The following is a 17,778-nucleotide window of genomic DNA, read 5'->3' on the forward strand; positions in this document are numbered from 1 at the left end:
GGAGTGAGTGAGTGCCAGGGAGCCCCTTTAGGGAGTGAGTGAGTGCCAGGGAGCCCCTTTAGGGAGTGAGTGAGTGCCAGGGAGCCCCTTTAGGGAGTGAGTGAGTGCCAGGGAGCCCCTTTAGGGAGTGAGTGCCAGGGAGCCCCTTTAGGGAGTGAGAGAGTGCCAGGGAGCCCCTTTAGGGAGTGAGTGAGTGCCAGGGAGCCCCTTTAGGAAGTGAGTGAGTGCCAGGGAGCCCCTTTAGGGAGTGAGTGAGTGACAGGGAGCCCCTTTAGGGAGTGAGTGAGTGCCAGGGAGGCCCCCTAGGGAGTGAGTGAGTGCCAGGGAGCCCCTTTAGGAAGTGAGTGAGTGCCAGGGAGCCCCTTTAGGGAGTGAGTGAGTGACAGAGAGGCCCCCTAGGGAGTGAGCGAGTGCCAGGGAGCCCCTTTAGGAAGTGCGTGAGGGCCAGGGAGCCCCTTTAGGGAGTGAGTGAGTGACAGGCCCCCTCCAGCCGCCGCCGCTCCTCCCACCCCCCTTACCTTGTAGCAGACCTCAGGATCAGCAGCGACCCGACCAGTAAGAGCGGGCGCTGGACGCACCCGCTCGATATGCGGAAGTAATGTCACTTCCGCATATCAGTGCGGGCGCTGGGTCCTAGCGCCCGCACGATTGGTCGCCAGCTTGCCGCCTGATCCTGAGGTCTGAGTGACGCGGCGGCGGCTGGAGGGAGCCGCTGCCAGAGGGGGCCGGGCGGAGATCCGTGGCACCCCAGGATAGATTGGGGGCACGTGCCCCCCCAAAATAGGGCTAGCGACGCCCCTGGTGTGGCTCCAGGACCCGCTATACCCCCGCAGTGCTGGTGACACGCAGCGTGTCGCCAGCACAATGTTTACCTAAGCGCTGTCTGTCAGCGCCGCTCCCCCGCCTCCTCTGCATCGGCGCTACCCGCCCGTGTCACTTCCCTCCCGCTGATAGGAGGGAAGTGACGCGGGCGGGTAGCGCCGATGCGGAGGAGGCGGGGGAGCGGCGCTGACTGACAGCGAATAGGTAAACATTGTGCTGGCGACGCGCTGCGTGTCGCCAGCACTGCGGGGGGTATAGCGGCGCGCAGGGGGGTCCTGGAGGCACACCATGGGGCAACAGAGGCTGGTCTTAGTGTGCACAACCAGCCTCTGTGCCCCAGTAACATAATTAAATCTCACCTCGGGTTCTCTTTAAAGGGAAGGTTCAGGGAGGGTGGGTTAAAAATCAAATTCCACTTACCTGGGGCTTCCTCCAGCCCGTGGCAGGCAGGAGGTGCCCTCGCCGCCGCTCCGCAGGCTCCCGGTGGTCTCCGGTGGCGCGCCCGACCTGGCCAGGCCGGCTGCCAGGTCGGGCTCTTCTGCGCTCCAAGGCCCGGAACTTCTGCGTCCCACGCCGGCGCTCTGACGTCATCGGACGTCCTCCGGGCTCTACTGCGCATGCGCAGAACTACTGCGCATGCGCAGTAGAGCCCGGAGGACGTCCGATGACGTCAGAGTGCCGGCGTGGGACGCAGAAGTTCCGGGCCTTGGAGCGCAGAAGAGCCCGACCTGGCAGCCGGCCTGGCCAGGTCGGGCGCGCCACCGGAGACCACCGGGAGCCTGCGGAGCGGCGTCGAGGGCACCTCCTGCCTGCCACGGGCTGGAGGAAGCCCCAGGTAAGTGGAATTTTATTTTTATTTTTAACCCACCCTCCCTGAACCTTCCCTTTAAGCACCATCCATCACATCCTTCCCACATTCTGAGTTATTTCCTTTTTTTTTTATTAAATTTTTTTGTGTAGTCTTTCCTCCCAGGACTCTAACCCTTTGTCCCCAGTGCAGGCTGGTATGGAAGATCTATACCAAGTACTTTTTGATGATTTATACTTTTCTGAATTTCTCCACATGCCCACAAATTTTGTTCATATGATCTTACAGGCTCATTTCCCACTTGCACCAAAAAATGTACTAATTCGGTAAGTTTTTTTCATAATGCAGCAACAGTCATGTGAATGGATTCAATGTTAAAAATAGCTTGTGTTTCCACTAGCTATCTTTAACATACCCGGGGGCGTAGCAGTAGGGGTTGCAGAGGTAGCCACCGCATCGGGGCCCTTGGGCCAGAGGGGCCCCAAAGGGCCCTCCCTCAACTACAGTATTAGCTCTCTATTGGTCCTGTGCTCATAATAATCACTTCTATAGATACTTAGAATAGTGGTAATCATTAACAAACTGTTCCCCATCCCCTTCTTTCACCTCTGACACTATAGTTGCCATTGGCAGGTTTTGGTGCACCATATCAGTAGTTATGTATAGAGTGCTAGAGGGGCCCCATTGTAAAACTTGCATCGGGGCCCACAACTCCTTAGCTATGCCACTGAACAGACCTGCTGTGTATGTTATGCTACTGATGCCAACGGAGACGGAAATGATGCAAGCCTATGGGAAGAGACGGTGTCTGTACCCACTAGGCTCTTTACTGCTCTTTTTCCATTCTTCTGTCCTTTTTTGTCACCTTCCTCTGTCTTTTTTCTGTCACCTTCTGCTTTCATCTGTAATTTTTTTGCCTTCCCCTGTGGTTACCGCCACTCAGGTCCCGCTGCGGCTTGGGTCAAGTGATACAATAGCCGTTTTAATAGGCTTTTGCTATAGCAGTTTAATAGGCTCTTGCCGGGGCTCCCACTCGTATTGCGGCACTTGTCAGTGTGGACGACAGATCCTTGACAGAACATAAAAAAGATGTGACATATCGGGACGAATCCCTTTAAGCGCTCTGTTGCAGATCCATCTAGATCCAATGCAAATTGGAGCTGAGCCTAAAGGTGTCCATTAACGATACAATTTCCGAAACAATTGTTACGCTTGGTGGTATATTCTCCACAGTCAGCACGTGGTGTATATCCTGACGTGAAGGAGGTACACACGCTAGCACAAGGAACCAGGATATCCCCAGTTTAGTGGAGGAGAGGACTGACTCCATCAGGAGATGTGGCGCACAGAGCAGGCGTAGATCCGAACAGCCACAAACAATCCTCCCACTATAGTGGCTCAGCGCAAGGTAGCGCTGAGTGCATAAACCAGACCTCAGAAGATCAGGACAGGTAACAGAATGAACGCTTGCTTAACTAGTCACTGCTTAAGTGACAGCAAGAGTCCATAACAAGACTGGAATGAGGCAGCCAATGCGGTTGCAGCGGTGGCGTGCCTCACAAGGACAGGACAGAATAGTCGGGAAATAGAGTCAAAGAAGGCAGACGTAGTACATACAAATATACAATAGGTAAGATTTCCTAGCGTATTACGATTACAGCTATCAATGAACTACAAACGACTAACTGACATATGTATATATCGGCGATAAACCGATATATGGCATAAGCAAGGAACACTAACTAAGAACTGGAGCAGGACTAGGAAGGATTCACTACTTCTACGCAGAAGCGAGAGCAATCCACGCAAGGCAACAGGAACAGGACTGACTAGCTAAGCACGGGTGATCACGATACGCGCAACCTACCAAAACGTGCTGAAAGCTGACTGACTGAGCACAGGATATAAACAGTTAGTGTACGTATATATCAGCGACACTGATGCATTAACGTAACACGAATACAAGGAAAATAACAAACACGCTAGTATGCGTATATATTGGCAATGAACCGATATATGATGCAAGACTAGCAAGTAACAAATACTGAATAAACAGAACAGGATTTAGAAGGACTCACTGACCCCTTTGCAGGAGTCAGTGCAGTCCACACGAGATCTAGGAGCGAGGGGGGCCAGAACAGAGTAACAGACTGATCTGAAACTATGATAGCCCGAGGAGCGCTGCAGGAAGCAGATCTTTATACTGAGGTCATCCAATGGGAGCAGAGATGCAGATTCCCACACAGGTGAATGGTAATTATTCAATCCTGAGCTGGCCAGAACTGCAGAGCCACTACAGATGGAATCAGCAATTAGTTTGCGTACAACCCAAACTATGCAAGCAAATGCATGTAATGACATCAAAAACTGCTTGTCTTCAGTTTTTTTTTTTTTTTGCAGCCAGCAGTACATGCTGCAGACATGATCATAACAGTACCCCCCCCCCCCCCCCTTAAAGGCGGATACTAGACGCCTTTCAAAACTGACATTCCCAGCAAAACAATCTGACTGATATTTCATGATGGCCGGGACAGCCCGACAAGACCAAATTCCAGAATCAGTCACCACAAGACTGGACCCACCAGAACCTACAAAACCATGCCCGTCAGTACTACAAGCCTCAGTGTGTTACCCATCAGAACCACGATTTCCAGAAAAAAAAGCCCCCCGAAACTCTCTGAGCGATACCCACTGCCTTCCAGGGACTGTCCAAAAATGCCAAAGCCTTTGCAATGCCCACCGGAACTGTCTTTACTAACACAAAACCCACTGTTGAACCAGTCCAAGGTACCAGGACAAGTTTCCTCAGAGATCTCCCAGAACACTTTGACGTTCCATAGAGATCCCAAAAGGTTAGAACGCCCTTTAGGCTCACATGGAGAACTATCAAGAACCCCTATGGAACCTAGGGCAATTCCAGAGTCAGGGTTACAAGGACAAATATGAAGATTAGGGCTTTCAGGGACCAGAACCATATCTGGGCATGCAGGCAGACTGGCAACATCAGAACATGTCTCCACTAAGGAAGCATCTGAACACGCCAACACCTTAGACACACTTGGGCATTCTGGCACACGGAGCACATCTGGGCACACTGGCACAAGATAAACTTCTGGGCATGTCAAGGAACTGCGGACCTCAGAGTCAGTCAAGATAGGACCAAAACCAGGACTGGGCAAAAAAAATCATCATGACTAGACTTCACAGCTACTGGATTCTCACTAAAGAATGCAGGATCAGACTTAGATGTCACTGATTCTAGCAAGGTTATTAACAAATCATGTTCAGGGGCATTTACAAGACAGGACAAATCTTCTGATGTATGCACCAAACTAGACAGGGTTTCCATAGCTTCTTCTGGACTAGACAGAGACTCATCTAATACACTGGATTGGAGCTCATGAAGGGCTGCAAAACAAGTCAGTATTGCAGCAACCCAGTGGCGTAGCATTCAGTACAGCCACCATAGCGTTGCTATGGGGCCCGCGGTATCCCTACGCTACAGGGGCCCGTGCCAAGTCAGAGGACTTTAAAAAAAAAAAATTTATGATGCCGGCGTCACCGTCCGGCCCCCCCCCCATAATTTTAAAACAGCTGTGCGCCACCCTCCCCCGGCCCCCCTCCTCTGATGAGGTGGCTGGTGAGGAGGGGGACCACGTAGCGGCGCATTTATCCTCCCTGGCTGCCGGGCCGACACTTACTGTATAGTTCCGGCCAGCCAGGGAGGGAGAAGGAGGAGACAGCAGGAGGAGACGAGGAGTCAGAGAGTCTCAGTCTCTCCGACAGTCAGACCTCGTGGTGCGACCAGGAGGGAGCGGACCGGCTGCATCGAGGAGAAGAGGGAGAGCGGAGCACACCGACCCGACCCCACCGTCCCGTCCCACGCAAGCTGGCAAGGCAGCTGCAGCATGCAGGCATTGATTGTAAGTATTTTGTGCGTGCGTGGCGACGCGTGCCTCACTGGTGCCTGGTGCTGCTGCTTGCAGTGGACGGAGGTGGGTGATGGGGCCGGCCCGGGGGACTTGCTGGCTGCTGCTGCCACCCATACCTGGAGAGCGGGGGGCCATGATGTAAGCTGGTGCTGGTTGGTGGTGGTGGGGGGGGGGAGAGTTGCTGGCTGCTGGCGGGGGGAGGAGGATGGGGGAAAGAGTTGCTGGCTGCTGGGGGGGGGGGGATGGGGGAAAGAGTTGCTGTTGCTGGCTGCTGGGGGGGGGAGGGGGAAAGAGTTGCTGTTGCTGGCTGCTGGGGGGGAGGGGATGGGGGAGAGTTGCTGAGGGGGGGGATGGGGGAGAGAGAGGTGCTGGCTGCTGTGGGGGGATGAGGGAGAGAGAGGTGCTGGCTGCTGTGGGGGGGATGGGGGAGAGAGAGGTGCTGGCTGCTGTTGGGGGGGGGGGGTGAGAGAGGTGCTGTCTGCTGTGGGGGGATGGGAGAGAGAGGTGCTGGCTGCTGTGGGGGGGGGGGGGGAGACAGAGGTGCTGGCTGCTGTGGGGGGGGGGGGAGGTGCTGGCTGCTGTGGGGGGGGATGAGGGGGAGAGAGGTGCTGGCTGCTGTGGGGGGGGGGGGGGGTCTGGCTGCTGTGGGGGGGGGATGGGGGGGAGAGAGGTGCTGGCTGCTGTGGGAGGGGGATGGGGGAGAGAGAGGTGCTGGCTGCTGTGAGGGGATGGGGGGAAGAGAGAGGTGCTGGCTGCTGTGGGGAGGGGGATGTAGGGAGAGAGTTGGTGGCTGCTGCTAACCGCCACCCATACCTGGCCGGCGGCCATGATGCTACATGTGCCTGGCTGCTGGGGGGGGGGGGGGAAGGGGTCCTGTCTGCGCGGGAGGTTTACACTGGCTGCAGGAGGATCGTCGCAGGAGGATTGTCAGGAAGCTGTGCGTCAGAGGCCCGCCAGGTGAGTGAATTTTTTTTTTCCACAGGTTTATTTTCTGCGCACATAACAATTATGTGAATGCTCCCCACATAGCGACTATTTTCTGGTGGCTGCTCCCCACATAGCGATTATTATCTGGTGACTGCTCCCTGTGACGTATGCGCAGTCACCCACCAATTCCTGTTCCCTTTGCTCCAGTTTACCATAAAGCCTCAGACCCTGAGGGAATCCTGAAGGCAATCAGAACTGCAGGCAAAGTAACCTTTTGGATTGGTTGGTGAGTCCACACACAGTCCAATTTCGATTGTATACACAATCGATACAATCTGTGCTCTCATATAGAGGCCAGGTCGCTGCCACCAATCCGCAATAAAAGCGTGCGAACGCGCTAATTCTAACTCTAGCTAAATCCTGTAGGAAAAGGGGTTAATTAGACAACCTTTCTAGAGATAGCAAAACTAACAATATTTAATATCAAAACAGTTATGGTAACATGTCTCTCTGAAGATGTGAATTCTTTTGGCGGAGATTTGTTTCAGAACAGCACTTAAACGAACGATTTTTAAATCGTTTATTTAAAGAAATAATGCAGAACAAAATATAGCAATAGAAACAATTTGATACAGAAATAATAAGAGTTCAATATGAAAATAATAGCTGATTACAGTCTGAGCAGTTTGTCAAGTTACCGTGTCCTTTGCGGTAGGTCATCCAGCCCAAATCCGTGATGGTACAGGATGGCTGGGCTAAAGACTCTCTTCTCTCCCCAGCATTGTTGGTTTTAACTCTTCCTCTGCCAGAGGGCGGAGTTGTAAAAGGAGATGTTTCCACCCTTAACAATCTGACCTCAGGCTGCTGAAGTCCGCCCCTATTGTCTGAGGGACAGAATTGGCAGTTTCTCCAAGTATGCCATAACTCAGCGGATATCTGACATATCATATAAAACCCAACATTTTACATTCCGTCAGCATGCGCTGAACCAATCGATATCAAACTCGCTTGAAGTGCCACCTTCCTTGCCTATGTAATCAATACCTCCGGCTGTGAGATGACTAGGTGGTCGGTTAACGTCTCAGAAGGTGTGCTGCGCTAGTCGCATGGCGTACTGTGAGTTGTGGACCGCTGGGCCCTAACGGTTCCGCAATATCCATCGAATTATGGACTACTATGAAATGAGATATCAAAAGCTCATTAAGCCAGGGACATGTCTCTGGGTGTTCTCAGGACAGGCAGGAATGTCACCTAATGATTTTACGACGCGTTCCTGTATCCTGCTTCTTATCAGCAATTCCTTGTAGTAGATCTGTGAGCTATGTGAATGCTCTGGTTTTTTGGGTTTTATTGGGGATCTTCAGGAAGTGTAAATAAGCACTCATATCCCCCATTGCAGGGCTGGTGAGCTGGAAGAACAGTCATTTTCTAAAAGCAGGCTAATGCATTTAAAGGGGATCTCCAGCTCATAGTTTGAGCACCTTTACATGCGCTTGCCGCAATGGCGTTCGCGGAATCGTGACACTCCCCACATAGCGATTATTATCTGGTGACTGCTCCCCACATAGCGATTGTTATCTGGTGACTGCTCCCCACATAACAATTATTATCTGGTGACTTCTCCCCACATAACGATTATTATCTGGTGACTGCTCCCTACATAACGATTATTATCTGGTGACTGCTCCCCACATAACGATTATTATCTGGTGAATGCTCCCCACATAGCGATTATTGTCTGGTGACTGCTCCCCACATAGCGATTATTGTCTGGTGACTGCTCCCCACATAGCGATTATTGTCTGGTGACTGCTCCCCACATAGCGATTATTGTCTGGTGACTGCTCCCCACATAGCGATTATTGTCTGGTGACTGCTCCCCACATAGCGATTATTGTCTGATGACTGCTCCCCACATAGCGATTATTGTCTGGTGATTGCTCCCCACATAGCGATTATTGTCTGGTGACTGCTCCCCACATAGCGATTATTGTCTGGTGACTGCTCCCCACATAGCGATTATTGTCTGGTGACTGCTCCCCACATAGCGATTATTGTCTGGTGACTGCTCCCCACATAGCGATTATTGTCGACTGCTCCCCACATAGCGACTATTATCTGGTGACTGCTCCCCACATAGTGACTATTATCCGGTGACTAGTCCCCACATAGCAATTTTTGTCTGGTGACTGCTCCCCACATAGCAATTATTGTCTGGTGACTGCTCCCCACATAGCGATTATTGTCTGGTGACTGCTCCCCACATAACTATTATCTGGTGACTGCTCCCCACATAGAGATTATTGTCTGGTGACTGCTCCCCACATAGCGATTATTGTCTGATGACTGCTCCCCACATAGCGATTATTGTCTGGTGATTGCTCCCCACATAGCGATTATTGTCTGGTGACTGCTCCCCACATAGCGATTATTGTCTGGTGACTGCTCCCCACATAGCGATTATTGTCTGGTGACTGCTCCCCACATAGCGATTATTGTCTGGTGACTGCTCCCCACATAGCGATTATTGTCGACTGCTCCCCACATAGCGACTATTATCTGGTGACTGCTCCCCACATAGTGACTATTATCTGGTGACTGCTCCCCACATAGCGATTATTGTCTGGTGACTGCTCCCCACATAGCGATTATTGTCTGATGACTGCTCCCCACATAGCGATTATTGTCTGGTGATTGCTCCCCACATAGCGATTATTGTCTGGTGACTGCTCCCCACATAGCGATTATTGTCTGGTGACTGCTCCCCACATAGCGATTATTGTCTGGTGACTGCTCCCCACATAGCGATTATTGTCTGGTGACTGCTCCCCACATAGCGATTATTGTCGACTGCTCCCCACATAGCGACTATTATCTGGTGACTGCTCCCCACATAGTGACTATTATCTGGTGACTGCTCCCCACATAGCAATTATTGTCTGGTGACTGCTCCCCACATAGCAATTATTGTCTGGTGACTGCTCCCCACATAGCGATTATTGTCTGGTGACTGCTCCCCACATAACTATTATCTGGTGACTGCTCCCCACATAGAGATTATTGTCTGGTGACTGCTCCCCGCATAGCGATTATTGTCTGGTGACTGCTCCCCACATAGCGACTATTGTCTGGTGACTGCTCCCCACATAGCGACTATTATCTGGTGACTGCTCCCCACATAGTGACTATTATCTGGTGAATGCTCCCCACATAGCAATTATTGTCTGGTGACTGCTCCCCACATAGCGATTATTGTCTGGTGACTGCTCCCCACATAACTATTATCTGGTGACTGCTCCCCACATAGAGATTATTGTCTGGTGACTGCTCCCCGCATAGCGATTATTGTCTGGTGACTGCTCCCCACATAGCGACTATTGTCTGGTGAATGCTCCCCACATAGCAATTATTGTCTGGTGACTGCTCCCCACATAGCGGTTATTGTCTGGTGACTGCTCCCCACATAAAAATTATTTTCTGTCATCAGGAGGACTGTGGTGGAGAGAGACATCCAGAGGGGACAGCAACACTGTGCCATCACCCACCCAACCCAGTGTCGCTGCCAGCCTCACCAGTTGCCTGTGAGCCAGAAGAGACGACAGCGTCATCATCCATCCCACCCACTGCCAGCCAGACCACAGGTAAGCTCACACCTAGGGTTGCCGCGGTATACCATGTTTTTGGGCTGCATGGTAATTACACCATGCAGAAAACCTAGCGAATATTGTCTGGTGACTGCTTCCCACATAACGATTATCTGGTGACTTCTCCCCACATAACGATTATCTGGTGACTGCTCCCCACCATAGCGATTATTTTCTGGTGACTGCTCCCCACATAGCGATTATTTTCTGGTGACTGCTACCCACATAGCGATTATTATCGGGTGAATGCTCCCCACATAGCGATAATTTTCTGGTGACTGCTCCCACATAGCGATTATTTTCTGGTGACTGCTCCCCACATAGCAATTATTTTCTGGTGACTGCTCCCCACATAGCGATTATTTTCTGGTGAATGCTCCCCACATAGCGATTATTTTCTGGTGACTGCTCCCCACATAGCGATTATTTTCTGGTGACTGCTCCCCACATAGCAATTATTTTCTGGTGACTGCTCCCCACATAGCGATTATTTTCTGGTGAATGCTCCCCACATAGTGATTATTTTCTGGTGAATGCTGCGCACATAACGATTTTTTCTGGTGAATGCTGCGCACATAGCGATTCTTTTCTGGTGAATGCTGCGCACATAGCAATTATTTTCTGGTGACCTAGAGGGGTGTGGGAATGTTTGGGTGGAGGAATGTTTGGGTGGGAGGTCCGAGAGGCGCGTTGGGTTGGAAGGTCGTGTGTGTGTGTGTGCGGGGGGGGGGGGAGCCCATACAAAAAATTTGCTATGGGGCCCAGTCATTTCTAGCTACGCCCCTGCAGCAACCCCAACTGAACTAGGCAAAACTGAGGAACTCACTGGACAGGAAGGGGACTCTAGAACTTCTGCCACACCGGCCAGAGAACCAGAATTTTCCAGGATACAGAGCTGGGTTTCAGGAACACTCATTAACCGGGACTGAAATTCTGAGATTTCTATTAATTTTTCCAGAGAGTCAGAATTATCCATGTTACAGGGCAATACTTCTAAAACATTCAGAGGACAGGGCTGAAGTTTCCTGGCTACTGTGATATCAGAGAGGGACTCAACATCATTAGCAAAATCAGACTGTGTACAGGGCAAGGTATCTAAAACGCTTGCTGACAAGGAAAATGCTTCAATGGCTTCTGCTTCACTAAGCAGGGATTCATCAAGTTTTACTAGAGCAGACTGTAATTCCAAAACAGCTGCTAAACAAGTGAATATTACTGTAACCCCCACTGAAGTAAGCAGAGCCTCTGAGTCTTCTGCTCGAGATCTTGAAGCATCTACAATACTGAGTGAAGCATAATACTCTGTAATTTCAGCTTCACTGGACAGAATCACTGAACAGTCCATATTGCAGGGCAGAACTATGGAAGCACCTGCTGGACAGCATAATGATTCTGTGAGCTGAGGTTCATTGGAAATAATTGAACAATTCATGGTACAGGGTGAATTCACAGGAATATTTTCTGAACAAGGCAATGATTCTGTGATTTTAGGTTTACATGATAGATGCTCAGAACCATTCGTGGAACTAGAGCAAGGTACAGAAACAGGAGGATCAGGACACAGGGCTTGTGAATCTGAACCATAGCTTTTCAACTGTGAGATTGGAAAATTTAGATGCTGGGGTTCCAAGACTAACAAACATGATTGCTGAGACTCAAAAACTGATGTAGTGCATCTATTGGTGTCTGCTGGATCAGACAGGAATTGCTCTTTATCAACAGGTAAAATCTACAGAAGTGTTTGCTGAAGCAGGCAATAATTCTTTGATTTCTGTTTCACTGAACAAAGACTCATGAGTACTGGCTAGACTGGACTCAGAAGTCAGCAGGACCTCTGGATCCTCTGCTGAGAAATTTGTGCAGGGCAAGATTAAGGAAGTATTAGTAATTTCTGTCTTACTGGGAAGTAACACTGAGTTATCCATGGTACAGGGTGGAATTACAGGAACATTTACTGGACAAAGCAGGGATTCGGGAACTTCAATTTCACACAAAAGGAGCTCTGAAAGGTGCTGAAGCAGGCAGGTCAGAACGCCAAATTTGCGAATCTGGAGTCAAGTTCAATTGTGAAACTGGAAAACTCAGAGACAGAGGTTCTGAGGTTACCTGACTGGATTGCGGAGCCTCAGGAACTGAGGAAGTGGAACAATCTCCAACTGACAGTGTGCTTTCCCTGGAATCAACTGATTGAATCGCATAAAAATCATCCAAAATCATTTCCCACACATCGATCAATGGAGCCACAAAGTCATACCCACACACACCAGTTTTTATTAGATTATAGGCAGACTTAATGCATGCATTCAATACTGATTCACTTTTAGCACTGAAGAAATGACAGAATGAACTTGAATCACTGTTCAATTCACAGACCAGAGCTTCAACTTCCCATTTCTCAAATGGAGGATCCCATGCACACTTAACGACAGCTGAACATTCAGGCTGAACACAGTTCACAGGTGTGGTTGTGGCAAAAACATGTATAGGGTTATTTAGCAGGCGATTGGCAGATTTCTTATTCCTAAGAATCTCCAAAACCTGTAACAAGTGTTGAACTGTAGTATATGCAAATTTCCCTTGCTGCACAAATAAGTTGATTTGCTCAATACTCTGTGATTTTCTCCATTCTAATACTCCTTGACCTTTCCTCTGCCTTTGACACGGTTGATCATGCTCTGCTTCTGCAGAAACTGACATCTTTAGGAATGAAGGGACAAGCACATTCCTGGATCTCCTCTTATCTCTCTGGACGCTCTAAAGGCTCATACACACGGGGTACGGCCGTCGCCGCAACCACGTGGCACGCGCGTGTTGCGGCGACGGTTCGCCCGTGTGTATGACGCGCGCGCCCCGGACCGTCGCCCGTCGGAGCTGTCGCCAGGCGATTGACATGTTCAATCGCCGGCTACAGCCGTCGCCGCAACCTCGCCGGAACTGTCGCTAGCCCCGCATGTGTATGCGGGCTAGCGACAGCTACCCACACACAGTACACGGAGCATCCGGCGGGGGGGAGGAACCTCGGCGACAGCTTCCGCCGCATCGCTAATCCCTCTGCTGCCGTGTGTATGCAGAGGGACTTGGCGACGAGCTGTCGCCGAACTGTCTCCGAACTGTCGCGCACACGCTCCCGTGTGCAGCGACAGCTACAATTGTCCCCCCGTGAGTACTTAGCTTTACACTGTCTTCTTCTCTAACACCAATTCCTCTCCACACCCACTGTCTGTTGGTGTACCTCAAGGCTCTGTTCTTGGGCCACTTCTTTTCTCAATCTACACCCGTGGCCTGGGACAACTAATTAACTCTTTTAGCTTCCAGTATCACCTCTATGCGGATGACACCCAAATCTATCTCTCAGCTCCTGACCTGTCCTCACTACTATCCAGAGTCCCCGACTGTCTACGTGCCGTTTCTGCATTCATGTCCTCCCGCTTCCCCAAACTCAACATGACTAAAACGGAAATTGTGATTTTTCCACCATCGCTATCTTCACCCCCACCAATTGCAACCATAACGGTAGACAACACCCCAATAACCTCAACCACTAAGGCCCGCTGCTTGGGGGTTATACTTGACTCAGAGCTCTCCTTTAAACCTCACATTGCCTCATTAAACACCACCTGCTATTTCCAGCTCAAAAATATATTCCGTATCCGTCCCTTCCTCACACAAGAAGCCACCAAAATGCTTGTTCATGCCTTAATCATCTCCCGCCTAGACTACTGCAACACCCTGCTCTGTGGCCTACCAAAAAACAGGCTAGCACCTCTCCAATCCCTTCTAAATTCAGCGGCCCGCCTCATTCACCTTTCCACACGCTCTTCCGATGCAGCCCCACTGTGCCATTCTCTCCACTGGTTACCCATTACCCAGAGGATCCAGTTCAAACTCCTGACTCTAACATACAAAGCCCTCCACGAGTTGTCTCCTCCATACATCTCCTCATTAATCTCAAGATATTGTCCCTTCCGCAACCTTCGCTCCTCCCAAGAAATCCTCCTGGCCTCTAAGCTGATCACCTCCTCTCATGCTCGCATCCAGGACTTTACACGAGCATCACCCCTTATCTGGAACTCTCTTCCACAGCCTGTACGTCATGCTCCAAACCTGGACATCTTCAAACGCACTCTTAAAACACACCTTTTCAGACAAGCTTATAACATTCTATAGCCCTTATTTACTTCTCTGTCACAATGTAATCAGAGGCAAAGAATCACTGCCTCATCCATCCTCCACCCCCTTACCTAGTGTGTCCCCCACAACCCATTAGATTGTAAGCTCGCAAGGGCAGGGTCATCCTCCTAATGTTTACTGTTCTTGTAACAATATTTGTGCTGCTTGGAACTCTGCTGTACATTTGTTAGTTGTATCTATGTTCCCCTTGTTCCCCTGTTCCTCTTGTCGTCTTATTGTGCTTTGTAAAATGAATATGTTGGCGCTATATAAATAAAAAAAATAATAATAATATGTCTTCATAATCATATTCAGACAATTCATTTAAACAAGAATTTTTATTCTCCCTGGCTAACAACGAAAGTTCATTAGTAGTTTCATAGGTCCATTTGACTCCCCTGAATGGTAACTGAATTTCATCATCTGCTACTGGCGGAGTCTCATTACAGATCTGATGCGCAGTCGCTAAAGGCAACGACTCTGCTGGTTGTGAACGTTTCCTGAAACGTTTACGCTTATTTATATGTGAGACTTTAGACTTTGCTGCCTTAGGCGATTTATTCACAGATGAAGGAAAGTTATCAGTACAACTATCTGCTTGCTGAACATTTTTGCAAGTAGTTAAAGGAACTGCTGATTGATAAGCTGCCAGGAGCTCATTAAAAGGGTAAGGCAAATTAGTTTTGCGCAGCCAGTTATGGATCACAAACGCTAAAAATTCCAGCGGCCTCTCTTTCAAATTGGTATGATCCAGGACATCATAAGCCCACTGAAACAATTTCCCCTTAAACAAGATATAAACTAGCTGGGATGCCCACGTTGAAACAGGAGTAGCTTGGAGCTCGGGATTGGCCAGAAACCTGGTACATTCAAAAAAAACCTCAATTTTCTGTTTCAGAGTTAAGTTTCTCAAATTTCTTAAAGGAACAGGAACCATAATAAACAGTGTCATATTTTCTGGAAGTCTCCTCCACAATGGGGATTTGTAATTGCGCTATCATAATGTTACGCTTGGTGGTATATTCTCCACAGTCAGCACGTGGTGTATATCCTGACGTGAAGGAGGTACACACGCTAGCACAAGGAACCAGGATATCCCCAGTTTAGTGGAGGAGAGGACTGACTCCAACAGGAACACAGAGCAGGCGTATAGATCCGAACAGCCACAAACAATCCTTCCACTATAGTGGCTCAGCGCAAGGTAGCGCTGAGTGCATAAACCAGACCTCAGAAGATCAGGACAGGTAACAGAATGAACGCTTGCTTAACTAGTCACTGCTTAAGTGACAGCAAGCGTCCATAACAAGATAGACTGGAATGAGGCAGCCAATGCGGTTGCAGCGGTTGCGTGCCTCACAAGGACAGGACAGAATAGTCGAGAAATAGAGTCAAAGAAGGCAGACGTAGTACATACAAATATACAATAGGTAAGATTTCCTAGCGTATTACGATTACAGCTATCAATGAACTACAAACGACTAACTGAAATATGTATATATCGGCGATAAACCGATATATGACATAAGCAAGTAACACTAACTAAGAACTGGAGCAGGACTAGGAAGGATTCGCTACTTCTACGCAGAAGCGAGCGCAATCCACGCAAGGCAACGGGAACAGGACTGACTAGCTAAGCACGGGTAATCACGATACGCGCAACCTACCAAAACGTGCTGAAAGCTGACTGACTGAACACAGAATATAAACAGTTAGTGTACGTATATATCAGCAACACTAATGTATTAACGTAACACGAATACAAGTAAAATAACAAACACGCTAGTATGCTGTAATGATTGGTGAAGCACAGAGAGGATCTGATTGCCGGTGATCTGCAGTATCACCGGAAATACAGATGTATACCTGATTATAAGTGATCTGCAGTATCACAGATAATCCGATATACCAGCTAACCTCTGTTCACCTGAGTAGAGTGTAGTGTTTTGGTGTAACAGTAACACTTTGAGGACAAGCCTCAGCGCAGTCAGGAGTACTGCACAGATTCCTTCCGCAGACCCGGACTCTCCAAGACGGGAGGAGTCGGGCTGACAGCAGGAAGGATAGTCTGAAAGTAACCCTCAGGAGGAAGGGTCGCTAACAGAGTGAGGAACCGCCTCTAACGGTAAGTTCGGTTCTCGAGGTCGGACAAGCCAGGTCGTACACACACGGACAGATACAGTACAAGATCAGGAGACAAAGGCGGAGTCTAAGTGCAGGCAGGGTTCAGCAACGGGGTATCAGATATATCGAGGTACAAAATCAGGAGGCAGAAACAGAGTCTAGGGACGAGCCGGGGTACGGCAACAGAGTATCAGAAATATCGAGGTGCAAGATCAGAGTTCAGGAGGATAGTCAGGCAAGCAGGCAGTCATAACAGATAATCACAATCAAACTAGTACTTTAAGCTATCAACAAAATCTAGCTAAGTGTAGGATTACAGCTCCAGCTGGTCCCGGCACACTTGCGGATCTGACTACGGATCTGGGATCTCCCACGTATGTGATCCCAACGCCAGACACCCAACAACTGAACAGCTGGCAGTATATATACACGGAGGCCTCTCCAGCACCTCCCTAAGTGCTGGACCAATCAGGAGGGGAGCCAGGGTCAGCTGACCAACCTGGTCAGCTGACTCATTTCTGGCTGGCATATATGCTCTGCCTCAGTGCGCGCGCGTCATTCTCAACCTAGAGGGACTACGTGTCCCAGCCACCCCAACACCGCTCTGCGGTGTAGCAGCCAGAGGGCCATGCGCGCTAACCGCCGCGTCCAGCGCAGCGGTTATCCCGCGCTCCGCCAAGCCCTGCACGGGGACAGCCGCCTCAGACTGAGTGGAGGCGGCTGACTCCCCGTGCTCTGCCACGCTGGATGTGGAAGCAGCCGCCCCGCTCTGAGAGCGAGCGGCTGCGCTTCCACGCTTTCTGACACATGCGTATATATTGGCGATGAACCGATATATGATGCAAGACTAGCAAGTAACAAATACTTAATAAACAGAACAGGACTTAGAAGGACTCACTGACCCTTTGCAGGAGTCAGTGCAGTCCACACAAGATCTAGGAGTGAGGGGGGCCACAACAGAGTAACAGACTGATCTGAAACTATGATAGCCCGAGGAGCCCTGCAGGAAGCAGATCTTTATACTGAGGTCATCCAATGGAAGCAGGCATGCAGATTCCCACACAGGTGAATGCTAATTATTCAATCCTGAGCTGGCCAGAACTGCAGAGCCCCTACAGATGGAATCAGCAACTAGTTTGAGTGCAACCCAAACTATGCAAGCAAATGCATGTAATGACATCAAAAACTGCTTGTCTTCAGTAAAACTGCAGCCAGCAGTACATGCTGCAGACATGATCATAACAACAATTGACTGTATGATCGATCGAACAGGGTACTATTAATGTAGCCAATTGACTACATACAATCCCAATTTCAAATTAATTCTATTAATCTGATCAGATTGCTTATGTCA

At 49.7% G+C, this 17,778-nt stretch overlaps 1 protein-coding gene across 1 annotated transcript in view; it reads left to right on the forward strand.

The window, feature by feature from the left end:
* Window positions 1-10,074: 10,074 nt before the first annotated feature.
* LOC137538184 (uncharacterized) overlaps window positions 10,075-17,778 on the forward strand; it is a 55,324-nt gene continuing 47,620 nt past the window's right edge. Inside the window, exon 1 of the mRNA XM_068260205.1 lies at window positions 10,075-10,130. The gene's annotated coding sequence lies outside the window, so the exon portion shown is untranslated. The remainder of the gene's footprint in view (window positions 10,131-17,778) is intronic.

The sequence above is a fragment of the Hyperolius riggenbachi genome, chromosome 11 (assembly GCF_040937935.1).
Source record: "Hyperolius riggenbachi isolate aHypRig1 chromosome 11, aHypRig1.pri, whole genome shotgun sequence".
Classification (NCBI taxonomy): Eukaryota; Metazoa; Chordata; class Amphibia; order Anura; family Hyperoliidae; genus Hyperolius; species Hyperolius riggenbachi.